Raw genomic sequence first — 7975 nt, forward strand, 5'->3', positions numbered from 1 at the left:
TGAAACCCTACCTTCTCCTACTTTCAATGCCTCAAAATGGGTTGTACATGTTGACGTTTCTTGTTTTTATTATCCGATTTCTCTCAAAATCAAATCGACCCAAAATCCTAGTTCTTGTTGCTTAAATCAATTTCAATGGCGAACCTCCAACTTCATTGTTTCTATGAAACAGTTGATCCCTGAAACTACTGATGAACTATGCATACACTAATGAGGTATTTTCATCACTTTTAAAACATGATTTAGCTTATTGCATATAGATATTGTTGGACCTGCTATTCCACACGCATATAGATTTTGTTGGACCTCCTACCCCAGTTTGTTGATCTTTGAATTATATGTTTATGGATTGCAGAACGGTGTTTAAATAGCCATCCAAAGCAACATCCTACAATGGCTGAGGTTATGGTCGGACTCAATTCTATACTATTTTTACAAGAGAAAACCAATAATACATTGCACCTTGCAAGCATGACCATATTCGGTAGAAAGATGCCAATGTTTCTCTTCCATTCAAATGGGGAAAACCAAGGTATGATTCTATTTTCATCATTAACATATTCAGTTTATATACCTGCAATTACCAGGGTTGAAGTAGGCCACTCAGATAGTGCTAGTGCAGTTTAACAGTTTTTTACATCTGCAATTCCAAATTGTACTTTTACACATCTTTATTTATTCTTTGTATTTTGTTCTGGACCCTTATTTCCTTACACATATATGATTGCTTCCTCTGCTTTTATTCATGTAAACATGACCAAAAGACTTCTTACTAGGATTGATTGTTACATACCTTTCTCATACTCCCTAAACAAAATGGGGATATAAATTGGCAGCATTGTAAAAAGGTGAAGTAGATAAAGGTGTTTGGTTGACCTTTCAACAATTAATCATCTAATTGTTGGGTATGTTGTCATGTGAGAAAAAAATTTCCAGTGCCATTTTATTTTGACACAGAGTATATTGAATATTCCCTCCCAGATAAGAAACCCCAATCGATGAACATGTGTTCAGAAAATTGACTATAATTTGTTGTTGATCAAGGCATTGGTGGATGATAGTCATATACTTGTCTGAACCAGTGTTTATATAAAGTGTTTGGGGAGTATTGACAAACCCTTTGACATTGCTCCATTTGCAAAAACTTTTTTTTGTGTACATAATTATTTAAAGTTAACCTTTGTTTTTCTTTGCTTCTGGTTATATCAATACCTATTTTATCAACTTATTCATACATAGAAATGCTTGCAGGGTTTTCTCTTCTTGTAGCTATCTATTGTGCATTACTAATAAGGAATTTTTTTATCAGTTAGTAAATATTATAATTATATTAGCTATGTATATTAAAATATATTTTAATCTTGTTATGCTGTTGTACAGGTGTCACTGGTGACTGGATTCTTCATTTTGTTAAATAAACTTTAGAAAGGTATGAACACATCACTCTGCAAACAATGTTGGTATTCCGTCTTTCAGAAGAACTTCATCCCTCTTCTGTTGCTCTAGTTGTGACTTAGATGTCACAGACTCTATACATTATTATAATTTATACAAAACAAGTTAAGTATGCTTACTTACAGACATAGAAAATGTAATACTTCCAATTTCTATTTCTCCTGCAAAAAATATATAATGAAATATTTTGGCTCTGGGCCCGTCTCTCATGATAGTGTTCATTGTATTTGGTGGCTATTACGTGAATGCCGATAATACCCCTATCATTTTTCGACGGATTCCTCGTGTTTCTCTTATAAGATGTGGTTTGACTACATTCTTCTCTTATTATATACATATCTCTTTATTATAAAATAAAATTGTTACTGTTGTTTTTTTTTAATAAAAATTCTGAAGATTATTTGATTACTTCAACAGGGCGTTTCAAGGTCTTTGCATTAATAATTTCGAGGGCTTGAGTTTGATCATGAAAAATCATATCATATATAATCTGGAGAATAGGTGAGTGAATACTGAAGCAAATGACATCTGCATGCATATGAACCCGAACTAAAATCCTTTATAGCAACTTCAGTTGTCTTGGATCTAATTGTCCAATAATTTTCTAGCGACAAAACATATCTACACAAATACAAAAATGGACTTTAGCTATAAATAAATAGTAGCATTTCTGTTTGGCTTAATGTAGAAATACTTTTCCAAATTTGTCTTCATTTAGTTATTATCCATACATACCTAGACACAGGAGGGCAGTAGTGGTGGCGCAGGGTGTCAATTTCCCATAGAGAACTCCCTGCAATATATATATATATATATATATATATATATATATATATATATATATATATATATATATATATATATATATATATATGAGAAACTCATTTTCATTTGCTTGTTTAAAACATTGTAGTTTGCCAAAAATAAATGAAAGTAGAAGGATGCTATAAATATAATGCACATTGCACAATTCAAAGAAAGTATGTTGTAGAAACTTACTCATAGCATTGGTTTTAAGAAGATCAGTTTCCTCATTATTGAAATGATCAATGCCTGATTTGACTATTTCAGTTTCACCATCATCCTCCTGCAAAAATAAAAAAATAAAACCATTCAAGGTGGAGCTTATAATCTAGTTCTAGTACATATAAAAACTATCATAATACAATTTTTATCATCCAATCCAAGCATTATGATGAATCAAGTAAAAGATATACAAAATAATGATTAAATCTGTTACCTGATGGACTAAACAGTTGATTGAAGGATGTCTTCTCAAAAGATTATGAATAAGAGCAATAATAACAAGACCTCCAGAAGGAGGGACTGTAAGTGCTAGCTTGCTTAGCTTCTTAGCAAAAGCAGCAGCAAGATAAGCTTGAAGAAGTGGCGATTTAAGACATGAATCAAGAAGCTACAAAAACAAATTCATATTTTAAAGTCAACAATAATATATATATTTAAAAAAAAGAGAAGCAAAACAAATCTCACTTGGAAGAACTTGGCTCAGAGTCGAATAGTGTTGTTTTGGTACTTCACCACCTACCTTTTTCTAGAGAAAAACAAACCCAAATACCAACGCCTCGAACCACCACCACCACCACCACTAGTGGTTGACAAGGTTGAGCCATGGTTAGAGGTGGTTGAACCAGTGGAGAGTGCTGACTCGTAGTCATCGGGGCAATCTTTTGAGATACTTAGATACATCTGATCCTGTAGTTCGACGGACATATGAAATTATGAATATTAAATCCCTTGTGTTTATGTTAATGTTTTCAGTGTTTATATGGTATTCCTATGTTTATGTTTTGTGCTCTCATTTAATTTTTTTTTGAAGGTCTTACAAGTCTTCTTCTGATAAGCCCCAACTTCTTTATTTATGTAAACCTAGTCCTTCTAATTCCATAACTATGAAGGAGACGTTCATCCATGCAAAGGTTTTATCTTTGTTCTAATTTAGAGTTGTGTTGTAGTTTGGAAAACTGAAATGTTATTCTTCAAACTACATAACATGTACTTGATACTTACACTGAAATGTTATTTCATCATTGTAGTTGGGAACACTGCTGCACAAAAGAGAAAACAAAATGCAGTTTCAGTTGGTAAAGAAAGAAGAGAATCTTTATTCAGACTACATAACATGTACTTGATACTTCTTTCACTACTAGAAAAACAGCTTCAGGGCCTTTTACGACGCCCAATCACCGTTATTTTCAGTCATGTAGGGTTTCTACCCAAGTATGTAAATCATTTGAAGGATATGAACTTTTTAAGAGAGGATTTGGTCTTCAGTATCCATAGTGATCAGGTAACAGTTCATTTGGATTCAAATTCCTTTCAAAATAACTAGTTGCTTTTCTTTATGATTTTAATTCAATTCAGGGCACTGACTCTGGAGTTGATACATACTTTGGTCTTTGCACATATCCTGGTAGGGAGCTGAGGCATCTCTTTGATTTGAAGGTACTAACTTTTTATTTTATATATATATATATATATATATATATATATATATATATATATATATATATATATATATATATACATATTTGAAGCAACAGTAGTGAGAGAATTATAGTTGAAATGATGCAGGAGTTGGACTTGTGATGAAGAACATAAATTAGGGTTTGATGAAATAGGATCAAATACAGAATGACTGAAATAAAGAAGATAATGAAATAAAACTAATTGATTAAACTATAACACAATCTAAAAGATTGCCCAGGGAATCTCCCTCTCTCTAAGCCGAAAGCTTAAGTGCCAATACAAACGTATTACACTATGAAATTTCTAGACATCCCTCTACTGTGACATTTCTCTTTATTTATTATAATCCTAGCCCACCTAGGTGAATTTCCTGTTTCGCCCTTTACTGGTCCTTCTAAACAAAACCTATAAAACTCCTGCTTAAATGGTACTTGGGCCCAACACTTCATGATTCATATCAACTTGCTTATAATTTGTTTCTAATTTTTGTAGGTGTACCCAAAGGAAATATATCCATTTGGACTAATTTCATAGACAGGGAATGATGTGTTAAATAGAAGGTATGCTAATTTCATTGACATCCTACACGACATATAGCATCTATCATATACTATATTCTGTTAATGTTACTTTAGCCTAAAAGTGACCTTCACAACCTTTGGTGTTACTTTAGCCTACATGACATATATCATATATCAATAGTTCCAATTATTTGCTTGAACTGTGGATAGTAATTTTGATACTTGAATACAAAAGATTGAATTGAAGTAATTAGTAATGGTATATGAAGGTTTGCACTGGTTGAAAGGATGCCAGTTCTTGAAGAAGCAAGTTTCAGTGGAAGGAGGAATGATTCTACTTCTATTCCTTCAACTTAAATGGGAAGTAGTGTTCCTAATGGAGTTATTAAAACAACTTCTGCTCCTTTAATGGACTTGCTTGATTTAGGAGGAGGAGAAGAACCTCCTCCACCAAATACAAATAGCATGAGGACAGGTGGCAACTTTATTCAAGGTCTTCTTGATGTTGGCATGTCCCCATCTTCATCACAACCAGGTTAGCTTTAGATTCAAATCATATCAATTTGTTTCTCTTGTTGAAAATTGAAATCGTATTCTTGTGTGTGTGTGTCTATATATATATATATATATATATATATATATATATATATATATATGTCATAAGTAACATATGGCCTTTTTACTTTTGTTTGTTTCAAATTTAGTTACAAATGCAAAGTGGTTCATCTATGCTTAGCAACCGAAATCTTGAAAGGTTATTAATCTGGTCTGTTTTTTTTTCTTTGACAAACAAAACAGGTGGATGCATTTACTGATACAGTGTTTAAAGGAAATTTGGCGGCTGTATGTTGGTTAGAGGGCATAAAGAAATATGATAAATGGTTGCGGTCAGTTGCGGCTGAATAACCCTAGATTCCATCTCAAATGGTTCACTCCTGTAGCTGAGGTTACCATCAGTTTGAATTTCTTCTATATATTATCAACTTTATTTATATGTTTGTTTAGGTTACCATCAGTTTCAATTTCCATCTCAGATGTTCTGTGTGTTGTTTCTAACTCAATTTTTTTTTGTTTTAGGTGACAATGGATCACAGGCCTCCACACCTCACACTTAGGGTACCAGCTGCCTTCTAAAGGGTTGTACCTTTAACGTCTAACATAAATCCAATCAAGATTTTGCTTGTTTAGTTGATTCTTTTTCATAGGCATTCTTGACTCATCTTGGATTAAAGCATTGTTATCTTATCTGCAAGTAATTACTTTCCAGCCACCCCCAGTGGCCAGCAGCCCATGACACGAAGTTCAACATTTTTATGTGGTACACCAGGTGGCAAACCAATGACATGAAGGATCGGGTTATATAGTGAGAGATGTAGTATCAGGTTATATAGTTAGGGAATCCCCTTAATAACAATGTACTATCAAATTAATATGAATGTATTTTAATTTTTGATAACTTGTTTGACATGATGTTATTGGATCAAATTGATTATATTGGTATATATTTGTTTCCATATTTATGCAATGGATTCTATTTTTTGTATATGATATTTTATTTTCTATTATGAAACATTAAATACAAATTTAATTTGAAAATAAGTAAATCTATAAATAATATTTTTTTTAAACATTTAAAATTATGATACGCAAAAACGTGTGTCATCTTCATTTATGACATGGCCTTTCTTGATACGCATTGCGTGTCATTAACTCGTGCGTCGTAAGGTTACGACACGCGCATGCATGTCGTCTTTCTTTATGATAGGGCCTTCCTTGATACGCATTGCGTGTCGTAAACGCACGTCGTAATTGCGCGTCGTAAATGCGCGTCGTCTATAGACGACGCGTAAAAGCGTGTCGTCTCTCTTTATGACAGGGCCTTCCTTGACGCGCATTTTCACGTCGTCTGAGCCTTTTACGACACGCAATGAGCGTTGTAAAAGGCTATTTTTCTAGTAGTGGATGTTATAGACTTAGAATGTGTGAAATTTTACTTCACCCTGATTCTGTGTGAATTTGGAGTTAAGGTCACATATTCGAAGGCCTATCATGTTTTGATTACATATAACTGGTATGCACTTCACAAATAGCAATGTAACTAATGAAGATTTTCTAAACAATTATCTAGATAATTCGTCTAATAATTCGTTTCTTACCCCAAATTCTCGCATAGATAACATGGCTGGACTCCATCCCCACGGCAACCAGTATCTTCCGAACGAAGTCATTGCAGGTTGGTTTGGAGAAGAACCTGATAATGATCATCCTATCCCTTTGAATGATCACCATGATGAAGACCTTTCGGACGGTGCTAATTCCGAACCAGAGGTTGAGAACTGTGACAACCCAAAGTTTATCCCGTTACATTACCCCGATACCGTTAACGAAATATTCCACTGTATAAAAGTTCCATTAATAAGAGGTCGTCAAATAAATAAATATTTTAGTTATTTATGTCTTATGTCGTGATAGTCGTAATAAAGTAAATGAAAACACTTAAATTACATTTCCATAGTAATTTAGAAAAGTTAGTTTTTATTATTACGACCACTAAATCGGGTGCGACCAAAAGCCCCGTTAAACGAAAATATTGGGTAGAATTCCACTGAGCCCCAACTCCAACCCCTATTTAAGGGAGAGTAAACTCCATTTCCATCTTTTTACTCTCTCTCCAAACTCTCTCTCTACAAATTTTTCCCGAGCCAAAAATGTCCGTTCCGAGCCCCAAAGGAGTAGGTAAACTATCCTAACTTGTTATATAGCTTATCTAGCCTGCAAATTCGAGTTTAAAAAATAAAATAGGGACAAAATCATGAGTTTACGACCCAAGAACACTCTTGGGCCGTGAACACCCTTTATTGGGGTTTTTAAGCCCCAAAACCCCTCCAAATTGCCCCTAAGGCTTAGATATGATTTTTAGGCTTGCATATTCAGACTTAGAACACCTTGAAACGATTTTTTGAAGAGTAAACATGAGTTTACTGCCCAAGAACATGCTTGGGTCGTAAACTCCTCTTGATGGGGAGTAAACTCATATTTGTGTGTTAAAAATGCCCTTAAACACACCAATGGCCTTGGATTAAATTCTAGAATCAACCACCAACGAGCATGGGACCTTAAACTCAATTAAAACAACTCCATAGGGAGTTCATGGCCGTAAAACCCTCATGAAAGGGTACCTGGGCCGTAAACTCCTGTAAGGGGGTTAAATGGTGCCCTAAACTCCCCATTTGACTTGGAAAAATACATAGGATTTATTCTCTATCACTTAAGCATTTAAAACATCCAAGGAAGAGGTCTTTGGGAGCTTACGGCCGCAAACTCCCATGGTTGGGGCTGTAAACTCCCATTTGGTCCCTTTAAACCCCTTAAATCCATTCATACCTTTCGGAATTGGACCTAGCATAATTCCACAAATGATTTGAGACATTTTAGCATCCTAGAACACTCACACCATGAGTTTAAGGCCGTAAAATCATGGGAGTTGTCCCAGGGTCATAAACTAAGTGTAT

At 34.2% G+C, this 7975-nt stretch overlaps 1 long non-coding RNA gene across 1 annotated transcript; it reads left to right on the plus strand.

Annotated features, from left to right (window-relative positions):
- The first annotated feature begins 206 nt into the window (after positions 1 to 206).
- Positions 207 to 1567, plus strand: LOC128126239 (uncharacterized). Its single transcript, XR_008224011.1, has 2 exons — positions 207 to 532; positions 1381 to 1567. It is a non-coding gene; the product is annotated as an uncharacterized LOC128126239 (long non-coding RNA).
- The last annotated feature ends 6408 nt before the right edge of the window (positions 1568 to 7975 follow it).

Source organism: Lactuca sativa, chromosome 5, assembly GCF_002870075.4.
Source record: "Lactuca sativa cultivar Salinas chromosome 5, Lsat_Salinas_v11, whole genome shotgun sequence".
Classification (NCBI taxonomy): Eukaryota; Viridiplantae; Streptophyta; class Magnoliopsida; order Asterales; family Asteraceae; genus Lactuca; species Lactuca sativa.